Here is a 13,776-nt window from a genome sequence, read left to right on the forward strand (position 1 = left end):
TACAACCTCTGGTTTAGTCAGTTTATCCAGGTCCCATCTCCTTAAATTCCCACCTTTTTGCAGTTTCTACAGTTTTAATCTACAGTTCATAACCAATAGATTGTGGTCAGAGTCCACATCTGCCCCTGGAAATGTCTTACAATTTAAAATCTGGTTCCTAAATCTCTGTCTTACCATTACATAATCTATCTGAAACCTGTCAGTATCTCCAGGCTTCTTCCATGCATATAACCTTCTTTTATGATTCTTGAACCAAGTGTTAGCAATGATTAAGTTGTGCTCTGTGCAAAATTCTATCAGGCGGCTTCCTCTCATTTCTTAGTCCCAATCCATATTCACCTACTACATTTCCTTCTCTCCCTTTTCTTACTACCGAACTCCAGTCACCCATGACTATTAAATTTTCGTCTCCCTTCACTATCTGAATAATTTCTTTTATTTCATCATACATTTCTTCATCATCTGCAGAGCTAGTTGGTATATAAACTTGTACTACTGTAGTAGGTGTGGGCTTCGTGTCTCTCTTGGCCACAATAATGCGTTCACTATGCTGTTTGTAGTAGCTTACCCGCACTCCTATTTTTCTATTCATTATTAAACCAACTCCTGCATTACCCCTATTTGATTTTGTATTTATAACCCTGTATTCGCCTGACCAAAAGTCTTGTTCCTCCTGCCAGCGAACTTCACTAATTCCTACTATATCTAAATTTAACCCATCAATTTCCCTTTTTAAATTTTCTAACCTACCTGCTCGATTAAGGGATCTGACATTCCACGCTCCGATCCGTAGAACGCCAGTTTTCTTTCTCCTGATAACGACGTCCTCTTGAGTAGTCCCCGCCCGGAGATCCAAATCGGGGACTATTTTACCTCCGTAATCTTTTACCCAAGAGGGCGCCATCATCATTTAACCATACAGTAAAGCTGCATGTCCTCGGGAAAAATTACAGCTGTAGTTTCCCCTTGCTTTCAGCCGTTCGCAGTACCAGCACAGCAAGGCCGTTTTGGTTAGTGTTACAAGGCCAGATCAGTCAATCGTCCAGACTGTTGCCCCTGCAACTACTGAAACGGCTGCTGCCCCTCTTGAGGAACCACACGTTAGTCTGGCCTATCAACAGATATCTCTCCGTTGTGGTTGCACCTATGGGACGGCTATCTGTATCGCTGAGGCAGGCAAGCCTCCCCACCAACGGCAAGGTCCATTGTTCTTGGGGGAAGAAAGCAGACTAGCACTGGCAAAAAGGGCATTCCTGGCCAACAGAAGTCCACTAATATCAAACAGAGGCCTTAATTTGAGGAAGAAATTTCTGAAAGTCTATAATTGGAGCACAGCATGGATTGTGGGAAAACCAGAACAGAAGAGAACTGAAGCATTTGAGAAGTGGTCCAGTGAAGAATGTTGACAATTAGGTGAATTGGTAAGGTAAGGAATGAGAAGGTTCTCCACAAAATGGGCAGGACAGAACAATATCACATCTGTCAAGACATCAGGGAATAACTTCCATGTTACTAGACGGAACTTTAGAAAGTAAAAACTGTATGGGAAGAAAGAAATTGGTATACATTCAGCAAATAATTGAGGACGTAGGTTTGCAATAGCTACTCTGAGATGAAAAGGTTGACCCAGGAGAGGTATTTGTAGTGAACCCTGTCAAACCAGCCAGAACTGTCCCTTGGCAGTCTCATTATTGGGAGTGGGGGGAGCCAAACTTGAGCTGCTTCAGGTTCTTGGGTGCCAGTAGGTTGATGGTAGCTCTGATGTGGTTGTAGGTCTGGTGAGAAAAAAATTGCACTTTTCCGGCTTGCAATGAATGCTATTCTCCAGGAGGCATTGCAAAACTGATTGAAGATTTCATGAATACTTCTCTCCGGTAGGATATGTTACCCAAATGTCATCAAGATAAATGTCGCAACTTAGAAAGTCCTGAATCAACTGCTCCAAATTCCGTAGATAAATTTGTAGCACAGATAAGATTTCAAAAGAGAAGCGTAGCCCAAAGTGGATGTTGAGGACCAAGAAAGTCCTAGAGACTGCAATCCTGTTGGAATGGCAGGTAGGCATCAGGTACGTTGATATGTGAAATATACTGGCACCCCAACAACTTCGCCAACAACTCTACTGGCTGTAGAATCGGGCACGATTCTGCAACGCATTAAGTGCTGATTGTCTGTCTAAAAACAAAGCAAAGGTGCACAGTGCTGTCAGACTTTTGCATCATCACCAAAGGGGTGGCCCACTGACTTGACAGAACTGGAGATACAACTCCTTGACCCTGCTAATGCTACAGTTTTGTCTCTATCTTGTCCAAGTGTGAAAAGGAACGGAGTGAGATACTAAATGCACCTCGTCAACCGTCTGGAAGCTGAAAACAGGAACGGCATCTAGCCCAAAAATATTTTGCACCAATGGTGAATTGATCATTGAAAGTGCAAATTGCCATTCCACATTCTTATAAAATGTGGAGACAGAGAATTGTCCACATAAAGGAAAGCACTATTTACTATAAGACATATCCTGATGCAGCAAGTGTTGCAACTCTGGGCACGGGTGCCCATCGACTGACTCACAACTCACCGACGGTCACAAATAGTTGCCAACCGGCCTATCCAAAGGTATAACCCGCACATGGCTTCCATGTGCAGGCAATCTTGATGAACATGCAACAAATGATAGTTTAGACAGCACTGCTGGGGTGCACAATGAGCAGAGGGAGAACGATGCTGAGAAGCGAAAAACTGCTGCAGGCAGGAGTTACGATGCTGCAACTGAACAAAACCCACAGAGCTAGGTGCTGGTGAACATAAGCAGCACTGTGATGCCATGTGCCAGAATCATCAATGGCGTCAACACACGGCGTTTCAGCGGTAAGCGAGGCCACCTGGGGTACCCTGTGGGGCACCGGCAGCTGTTTACCACCATGCACACTTAACTGAGCCATCTGCCAATTATCAAACAGGCCATCCCTTGCCACCACTGTCAGCTCATGTGAGTCTGCAATCTGGGCAACATCTGCGTAAGAGGAGTCAGACAAGGTCAAAGACCTAAACTGAACATTGAGGTCATGTGCTAACTGGACGATCATATCTTGAATTACTGAGTCTGCATAATAGGTAGTATATTTGGGACACTTAAAATGCCTCTTGCATGAGAGACCCAACACATAAGCAATTAACTGCGTATGACTGCCCAAGGCACTTGTGGTGGTGGTTTAACTGCAACTGTGCTGCTACCACCACACAGGTTTGGTGTCCACATCAGCAACGGACAAAGTTCATGAAAGGGGAGTTTCTCAGGTTCAGTTGAAAGCTACAAATTCTGGACAGCTTTGTATAAACCCGTACTGCTGGACAACAGGTGGCCTTATCAATGTGATCAATGACATGTCTTACCTGGCACAGCAGCAAAAACTGGTGCACGCAATTCTCCCATCTTTCCGTAGACCCATCAAAACTGGCAAACAGTGTCATGGAAGAAGATGGGAACTACACAATGGGCACCTGGCCAACCACCAGTGGGGTGAGGGTGTGAAGCAGGTCCGCATTCAGGTAATCAGTGCATGCATGCATCTGCTTTTGGTGCTGCTGTTTCTTTTGCAGCCACAACTGTTCCTGCTAGCATTACAGAAATTCTGGGTTCATGTTGGCTCAAAATTAATGCTAGGAAAGGGGGGGGGGGGGTGGGCGGGGGAAATAGGGACACTGTATTCATAAGAACGTCCTTTCTCACCACTTTAGTATCTCACTGGTGTGACAGTTTTGCTACACTACACTGTCAGCATGGTCATTTCACCGACCAACAGTGGCTCAATAATGACCGGGGAACAGAATTCCGTGAGAGGAAATGAAACTCGCCTTGCAAGTCAATCTACAGGAAGCAGAAAGTCTGAGCCATTTTAAAGATGTCTTTGGGGACAACTTAGCAAGTGACTGGTGCAGGTGGCTGCTGACTGTCAATCCTGGGTACACATCAAGGTGTTACCTTCTACCAAACATGGATTCACTTATGTGTTTACTATTATCACTCTGTTTATATGCACAAATGGTGTAGTACATTTACATTTTCTCTCTTCCAGAACGTTAGCAATGGAAGCCTACTACTCAACAAATGAAGTGGCGGATATGATATTCTAGTGTGGTTTAGCAAATGGATTTAGCCTGTGAGCCCATGCTGTCTACACTGAAAAATATCAACAGTGCAGAGTGCCCTCTGATAAGCTATTCGGTGGACTTTTCCAGCATCTGAGGGACATGAGTGCCCTTGCATCTCGGAAGACTGCCAGTGGAAGGCCCTGCACAGTCCGTGCACTTGACATGGAGGAGCTTGTGCCATGTTTGGTAGAAGAAACTGCTGAGACGAGTGTGCGATGATTAGGAGCAGTAGAAGGCATACCTCACTCTCTTGTCTGGACGTAATTCTTGAACAATTGCTGATTTCATACCATCAACAGTGCGTTCAGGCCCTAAGGCCACAGGATCCTCACAGCAGATGACGGTTCTGTCAATGGCTGTCGTCCAAGTGTGCTGCAGATACACTGTTTACATACAACATTTTATTTACTAATGAGGCAGGGTTCACCCGAGGTGGTGTTCTGAATTTCCATAACCAGCAAGTACAAGCAGATGTAAACCCAAAGCAATTAAGCAAAGGGTATCAATACCAATCCTCGATCAACGTATGGGCAGGCATACTTGGCGACAGATTAATAGGGTCATACGTGCTACCACAAAGGTTAACTGGGGTGCATTATCTGAGTTTCTCATCAATGTATTGCCTATCTTGCTGAAGGCTGAGGCATTGCATCAATGAATAAAAATGTGATTCATGCATGATAGCACACCAGCAGACTTTCATCACAAAGTGTGCGAACATCTGACACAGTCATTTCACGACCTCTGGGTTGATTGGGGAAGGGGGGCAGCACATCTTGGCATACTCATTCCCCAGATCTAAATCCCCTAGACTTTTTATTACGGGGACACTTGATGGAATTGGTCTACGCTATGTCAATCAATGACGTGCGGACACTACAGGACTGCATCTTCAATATGTGCTGCCAGGCACAACAACATTCGCGTATACTTCAAAGAGTGTGTCAGTCCTTATACTGGACAACAGAGGGGTGTACTGTCATGCATGAATGCCAAATTGAACCATGTGTTTATCACAGGAAGTATGTATTTCTGGACTAAGTTTATTGGACGTATCTCAGAATATAGGCATTTCTGAACCCATGTTTACTCGATTTATTTCTCTTGTTTCCCGATGAGTACTACCAACTCTCAAAGCATTTGACACTTTTTTTTGGACATCCTGTATATTAACATAACTGACAATATAACACAGGAATTAGCTTAATTTTTCCAAAAACTCCCTGCCAAAAAGAAAAGAGTTATCCATGAGGAAAGTCCTCAACATAAACTTGAATACGTGAGGATTACTGCTACGATATTGTTAATTCCTGTCGTAACCTACTAAAAATGAGTGCAAAACAATACTGCGAGCTATTCTGCACAGGGGCAAGGAAGTGCAATCCAGATGTTCTAAGGAATAACCTCTTCCTGTTAACAACTAATACATTAAAGAAAATACAGAAGCCAATGTCAGAATTCCCAGACTCCTGAATGGAGGATGAAAAGAGGTTTATGAACTTACACCACATACTGCTTGAACTGCCTGTTTCTTTGGCAAAAATACCATTAATGAATGGAAAGATTTATCCCAGAATATAATGCCGTACAACAGAACCAAATGAAAATAAGTAAAGTAGACTAATTTTCATGTTGACTATAATTCACTGTAGATATTGTACTACTAGTAAAGATAGCAGCATTCCATAACAACTTAACATGTATAAGAACACACAGAAATTTGACCTGCTCAGACCCACTGTGTAATCAAAATTTCAGTTTTAGTTGATTTGTACATAAGAAACTATGTAAACTGAGTCTTACTGAGATTTAGCATCAATTTATTTTCTACAAGTCATGAACTGATTTCCTAAACTGAAGCATTTGATACATTATCTATGTAGCACACAACATTCTTTACTACCAAACTAGTGTCATTAGCAAACAGAAATATTTTAGAATCTACTGTAATATTAGATGGCATATCATTTACATATATAAGAAACAGCAGTGGTTACAGCACCAACCCCTGAGGCACCCCTCACTTAACTGTGCCCCAATTAGATGCCACCTCCCAGCTGTTCTCATTACTGCTGTCTGTTCTTAAAGTATGAGAGGAACCAATTATGCGCTACTCCTCTTATTCCGTAATCGTCCAACTTCTGCAGTAATATTCTGTATGACCCACATAAATGCCTCAGTTAAATAAAAGAAATTGCATAATGTTCACAACTTTTTGTTTAATCTGTCCAGTGCCTCACGAAGGAAAAAAAGTAGTGTTTTCAGCTTTTACGCCTCTTGTGAACCACATTTGAGAGCAAATTATATGAAATGAAATCAACAGTTACTCTTATAGCGGGTGATTCACAAAGATAAGCAAATCTTTTAATATGTCGTTCCAGAAGTACAACTAAAGAAGAAAGTTCATATAAACATAGGTCTGCAAATGAAACTTCTTGGCAGATTAAAACTGTGTGCCGGACCAAAACTTGAATTCAGGACCTTTGCCTTTCGTGGGCAAGTGCTCTACCATCTGAGCATCCAAGCACGACTCACGACTCATCCTCATAGCTTCAATTTTGCCAATACCTCATCCTCTACCTTCCAAACTTCACAGAAGCTCTTCTGCTACCCTGGCAGAACTAGCACTCCTGGAAGAAAGGATACTGTGAAGCACGGCTTAGCCACAGCCTGGGGTATGTTTCCAGAATGAGATTTTCACTCTGCAGCAGAGTACACACTGATCTACATCTACATATACATTTATACTCCGCAAGCCACCCAACGGTGTGTGGCAGAGGGCACTTTACGCGGCACTGTCATTACCTCCCTTTCCTGTTCCACTCGCGTATGGCTCGTGGGAAGAATGACTGCCGGAAAGCCTCCATGCACACTCAGATCTCTCTAATTTTACATTCGTGATCTCCTCGGGAGGTATAAGTAGGGGGAAGCAATATATTCGATACCTCATCCAGAAACGCACCCTCTCGAAACCCGGACAGCAAGCTACACCGCGATGCAGAGCGCCTCTCTTGTAGAGTCTGCCACTTGAGTTCACTAAACATCTCCGTAACGCTATCATGCTTACCAAATAACCCTGTGACGAAACGCACTGCTCTTCTTTGGATCTTCTCTATCTCCTCTGTCAACCCGACCTGGTACGGATCCCACACTGATGAGCAATACTCAAGTATAGGCCAAACGAGCATTTTGTAAGCCACCTCCTTTGTTGATGGACTACATTTTCTAAGGACTCTCCCAATGAATCTCAACCTGGCACCCGCCTTACCAACAATTAATTTTATATGATCATTCCACTTCAAATCGTCCCGTACACATACTCCCAGATATTTTACAGAAGTAACTGCAACCAGTGTTTGTTCTGCTATCATATAACCACACAATAAAGGATCCTTCTTTCTATGTATTCGCAATACATTACATTTGTCTATGTTAAGGGTCAATTGCCACTCCCTGCACCAAGTGCCTATCTGCTGCAGATCTTCCTGTATTTCGCTGCAATTTTCTAATGCTGCAACTTCTCTGTATAATATAGCATCATCCGCGAAAAGCCTCACGGAACTTCCAACACTATCTACTAGGTCATTTATGTATAATGTGAAAAGCAATGGTCCCATAACACTCCCCTGTGGTACGCCAGAGGTTACTTTAACGTCCATACACGTCTCTCCATTGAGAACAACATGCTGTGTTCTGTTTGCTGAAAACTCTTCAATCCAGCCACACAGCTGGTGTGATATTCCGTAGGCTCTTACTTTGTTTATCAGGCGACAGTGCAGAACTGTATCAAACACCTTCCAGAAGTCAAGGAAAATGGCATCTACCTGGGAACCTGTCTCTAGTATTTCCTCGCTCACATGAACAAATAAAGCGAGTTGGGTCTCACACGATTGCTGTTTCCGAAATCTATGTTGATTCCTACAGAGTAGATTCTGGGTTTCCAGAAATGACATGATACGCGAGAAAAAAACACGTTCTAAAATTCTACAACATATCGATGTCAGAGATATAGGTCTATAGTTTTGCGCATCTGCTCGACAATCCTTCTTGAAAACTGGGACTACCTGTGCTCTTTTCCAATCATTTGGCACCTTCCGTTCCTCTAGAGACTTGCGGTACACGGCTGTTAGAAGGTGAAGTTCTTTCGCGTACTCTGTGTAGAATCGAATTGGTATCCTGTCCGGTCCAGTGGACTTTCCTCTGTTGAGTGATTTCAGTTGCTTTTCTATTCCTTGGACACTTATTTCGATGTCAGCCTTTTTTTTGTTCGTGTGAGGATTTAGAGAAGGAACTGCAGTGCGGTCTTCCTCTGTGAAACAGCTTTGGAAAAAGGTGTTTAGTATTTCAGCTTTACGTGTGTCATCCTCTGTTTCAACTTCCTGGCAGATTAAAACCGTGTGCCGGACCAAGACTCGAACTCAGAACCTTTGCCTTTCGCGGGTAAGTGCTCTACCATCTAGAGCTACCCAAGCAAGACTCGCAACCCGTCCTTCGTGCTTTACTTTAACCTAATACAGTTTTGCGATGGCTTCATATTAGTGAAGTTGATAAATTTCAGGCAAAATCTATTATTAGCCATAACCCCATAACTAAACATTTGAGAGCCTATGTTTATATGAACTTTTTTCTTTAGTTTTACTTGTACAGCAACATATTAAAATGAAACTTCCTGGCAGATTAAAACTGTGTGCCCGACCGAGACTCGAACTTGTAGACCTTTGCCTTTCGCGAGTGCTAGTTCTGCAAGTTTCGCAGGAGAGCTTCTGTAAAGTTTGGAAGGTAGGAGACGAGATACTGGCAGAAGTAAAGCTGTGAGGACCGGGCATGAGTCGTGCTTTGGTAGCTCAGATGGTAGAGCACTTGCCCGCGTAAGGCAAAGGTCCCGAGTTCGAGTCTTGGTCGGGCACACAGTTTTAATCTGCCAGGAAGTTTCATATCAGCGCACACTTCACTGCAGAGTGAAAATCTCATTCTGGAAACATATTAAAATATTTGCATATCTTCGTGAATCACCCTGTACATACAGTCTTTTCAATACCTTTTGCAAACAGCGATGGCACAGAAATAGGTCTAATTTTGCCTATATTATCCCTTACTCCTTTTTTTATATGGTGATTTTATTGCTGAGTACTTTAATTATTTAGGAAACTAAACAATCCTAAAGCAAAAATTACAAATGTGGCCAAGTACTGAACCAACATATTCAGCACAGTGATTTAGTATCCTGCTGCATATTGCATGCTATCCATGACAGTTCTTAGTCTTCAGTGGTGTAATTATTGGCTCAATCTTCCCTTGGCATTATCACAGAGGTGTACTTCAGATACAAGTCTGGGAAAGTCATTTTCTAAGAGTTATCTATGATTCATTGCAATTTTTTTTTTAAATAAATTCACCTGCTATATTCAGAAAGCGATTGCTAATCACTAACTTATCTCTAATACTTCTTATATTGTGATGAAATGTGCCAATTCCTTTGTTCGAGGTGTGTCCTTAAGCAGGGATAGCTATCAGCTGGCTTCAACCTAAAAAAGGTGCAGCTCTAATACCAATTAGTACAGTAATTTTTTCATGAGTGATCCCCCCCCACTGTCACTTAGAAGCTTTTCCAAACTTCTCTTCTCATACCTACTGAGATTTAATCCATGCCTAGAGAAACTCCATCTATCAATAAACTTAACTGGCAACTCTGCAAATGTCAGCCATTCCCTCCATCATCAGTGCCCTCTCAAGCCTTTGTTAATACACTACTGGCCATTAAAATTGCTATACCACGAAGATGACGTGCTACCGATGCGAAATTTAACCAACAGGAAATGATAAGCTTTTCAGAGCATTCACACAAGGTTGGCACTGGTGGCGACACCTACAACGTACTGACATGAGCAAAGTTTGCAACTGATTTCTCATACACAAACAGCAGTTGACCGGCGTTGCCTGGTGAAACGTAGTTGTGATGCCTCCTGTAAGGAGGAGAAATGCGTACCATCACGTTTCAGGCTTTGATAAAGGTCAGATTGTAGCCTATCGTGATTTCGGTTTATCGTATCACGACATTGCTGCTTGCGTTGGTCAAGATCCAATGACTGTTAGCAGAATATGGTATTCGTGGGTTCAGGAGGGTAATACGGAACGCTGTGCTGGATCCCAACGGCCTCGTATCGCTAGCAGTCGAGATGACAGGCATCTTATCCGCATGGCTGTAACAGATCGTGCACCTATGTCTTGATCCCTGAATCAACAGATTGGAATGTTTGCAAGACAACCACCATCTGCACGAACAGTTCGACGATGTTTGCAGCAGCATGGACTATCAGGTCGGAGACAATGGCTGCGGTTACCCTTGACGCTGCATCACAGACAGGATTGACGCTGCATCACAGGCAGGATTGACGCTGCATCACAGGCAGGATTGACGCTGCATCACAGGCAGGAACGCCTGCGATGGAGTACTCAACGACGAACCTGGGAGCACGAATGACAAAACGTCACTTTTTTATAAGAATCCAGGTTCTGTTTACAGCATCATGATGGTCGCATCCGTGTTTGGCGATATCGCGGTGAATGCACATTGGAAGCGTGTATTCGTCATCGCCATACTGGCGTTATCACCCGGCGTGATGGAATGGGGTGCCATTGGTTACACGTCTCGGTCACTTCTTGTTCGCATTGACGGCACTTTGAACAGTGGACGTTACATTTCAGATGTGTTACGACCCGTGGCTCTACCCTTCATTCGATCCCTGTGAAACCCTACATTTCAGCAGGATAATGCACGACCGCATGTTCCATGTCCTGTACGGGCCTTTCTGGATACAGAAAATGTTTGACTGCTGCCCTGGCCAGCACATTCCCCAGATCTCTCTCCAATTGAAAACGTCTGGCCAATGGTGGCCAAGCAACTGGCTCATCACAATACGCCAGTCACTAGTCTTGATGAACTGTTGAATCGTGTTGAAGCTGTATGGGCAGCTGTACCTGTACACGGCATCCAAGCTCTGTTTGAGTCAATGCCCAGGCGTATCAAGGCCGTTATTACGGCCAGAGGTAATTGTTCTGGGTACTGATTTCTCAGGATCTATGCACCCAAATTGCGTGAAAATGTAATCACGTCAGTTCTAGTATAATATATTTGTCCAACGAATACCCGTTTATCGTCTGCATTTCTTCTTGGTGTAACAATTTTAATGGCCAGTAGGACAATATGCACATTTGTGTCACCAGTTTGAGTAGCTACCTTTTCTATGTCATAATCTATGTGACACTCTCTGTCCCTATAAACACTACTACTAGCTTCGCTCACAATCACTACCAGATGTTTTTTACACTGTGCATGAACCACATGCTCTGATGCAAGTGCAACGGAAGGTCTTCCAGCAAAATATTTAAATATTGCATTAAAAATTCAGTCATTATTCCATGGAAAATGAAATGTCTATTAAGCTATCTCCAATTATGCCAACCCATACATTAATGCTAAACTACTGTTGATGCCTCATTTCCAAAACTGCAAAAGGAGTCTCATCTGCGCATACACGAGTGTTGGGAAAATTCTGCACCACATCCCTGGTAAACTTTGCTCCCTCAGTGACTAGTATGGTAGACAGAAAGTGTTGACTGTAAGCACACACCCCCAGTACCCAGATAAAAAAAGCTTTTCTAGATTGAAAATCTGTTTCATTAAGAACTTGCACTCTCTGAAGATATTGATAAAGGAGCTGCCCTCAAAACATTTTTGAAACTGTCACATGACTTACACTCTGTTTCTTCTATTTCTCAGATAATGCTGCCATTATTGTTCTCAATATGATATAGTACTCGATCCTCTAAATCAGGTGATGTTTCAACACTATTTGGTCATTCACAATGAAATGATCTTTTCTCGAAAGAGACTGCCTCCACAATATGTTCATGTTTTCTTTGAAAAGTGTTATTGTTTGATACATTTATTTTAGGAAATCTTTCAGCATACAAATGTCTGGCTTCGGAAGCATTGCAATTTGCAAATCCATATATCAGACACATCTTAGCCAAAAATGTACAGCACACACTAGTCAATTAGAATATGGCTGAGCAGGCATCATGCCTGTGCCTAGAAGTCAGACACAATGTGTTGACCTCCAGATGAGGTCATTAACACACACTTGTTTGGTAGTACCCCTCTTGGAAATAGCTGTTTCGATTCTTGGTGGGAAAAGAACATTCAGTAAATACTAAATACTAGTCCAACAAGAACTGTAGAGTAATCTTCCACTACTGACTATGTTCTCAATTCTAAAAGGATTTGTTTATTTACTAGTACCATAACAGCTGACATAAACGTAAGATGGGTTTGACTTAACACTTCCCGAAACAACCAACATTTCAAATGAAAAAGATATGCTAGAACCAAGCTGAAAATTTGAAAGCAACATGACAGAAACAAAGCAAATGTGTAACAACAAAAAATAAGAAGAAGAAGATGAAGAAGAAGAAGAAGAAGAAAGAAGAAAAGAAAGGAAGGGGGGGGGGAAAAAAATCACCATTTGTATATCGGAACTTTTTTGCTTCTTTTTAAGTCCTCTATCCATTCTGCAGAAGTTTCCCACATGTTACTTAACACCCTGTAGATAAACATCAGTGGTACATATAGGCTGCTTGACAGTGAGGCTATCGGCATTGTATATAAATTGTAGTGGTCCCAGCCCTGACACAATCCCCCCCTCCCCTGGTCGCAACCCAGCACCAACTTATAGTCATTCTCATTATTGTGAGAATAACCAACTGTGAACTGCTACTGTTATTCCATGGATGTCCTGTGTCTGCAGTGATACTTTGTGATATACACAATCAACTACCACAGTCAAATCAAATAACACATCTAACTTGTTGTTTAATCCGGTTTCAGTTGTTGAACCATTTCCAATGCCAAATATGTTTAAAATTTTCTACATTCTCTCTCTCTCTCTCTCTCCCCCTTTATTATTATTATTATTATTATTATTATTATATAAATGGCTTGAAAGCGAGTACGTTAATCGTTCAGGATACTGAACATTCCTAAAGAAAAGATTATGAATTTGGCTAAATACCCTGTCACACACTTGACAATTCTTAGTTTTCAGTGATTTTACTATTTACACAATATCCCTATTTGTCAGTATCATGGGAGTGTTTATTAGATAGTCTACAAAAGGCATTTTCTTAGAGTTATACGATTCCCTATACAAACTTAAGTTTTTATTTAATTCACCTGCCTATTTCTGAAACAATGTTCATGAAGAGCCTATCCACTTCTACATATGCGTGGGTTTGGTAGCAGATAAAATATCCTACTTTTATTACCTTTAAGAAGAGTATAATTTTTATGAGGTATCAGTGTCACGAATTTTATTGCCCAATACTTGCCCTATACATTTCATTATGAAAATTAGTGCCCTGCTGTGTTTTTTCACCACGAGTCAATATCACCTGCAGTTGACGAGTGAGTGCTCCAAGAAATACTTTGAAGTTTCAGTCATGTACATTGATATAATGTACTTTGTCGACATCAGATTTTGTGTTGTTCCACTGATCGTTTCCATAGCATTCCAAAACAAGAGACACTACACACATCAGAAATATTACTAAGAGCAAGCTACATGA

The 13,776-nt window shown here is 42.1% G+C and overlaps 1 protein-coding gene across 1 annotated transcript in view; it reads right to left on the minus strand.

Annotated features, from left to right (window-relative positions):
• The window catches only part of LOC124795978, a 258,146-nt gene that overhangs the window by 222,193 nt on the left and 22,177 nt on the right, over positions 1–13,776 (minus strand). The gene's annotated exons all lie outside the window — the stretch shown is intronic.

The sequence above is a fragment of the Schistocerca piceifrons genome, chromosome 4 (assembly GCF_021461385.2).
Source record: "Schistocerca piceifrons isolate TAMUIC-IGC-003096 chromosome 4, iqSchPice1.1, whole genome shotgun sequence".
Lineage (NCBI taxonomy): Eukaryota > Metazoa > Arthropoda > Insecta > Orthoptera > Acrididae > Schistocerca > Schistocerca piceifrons.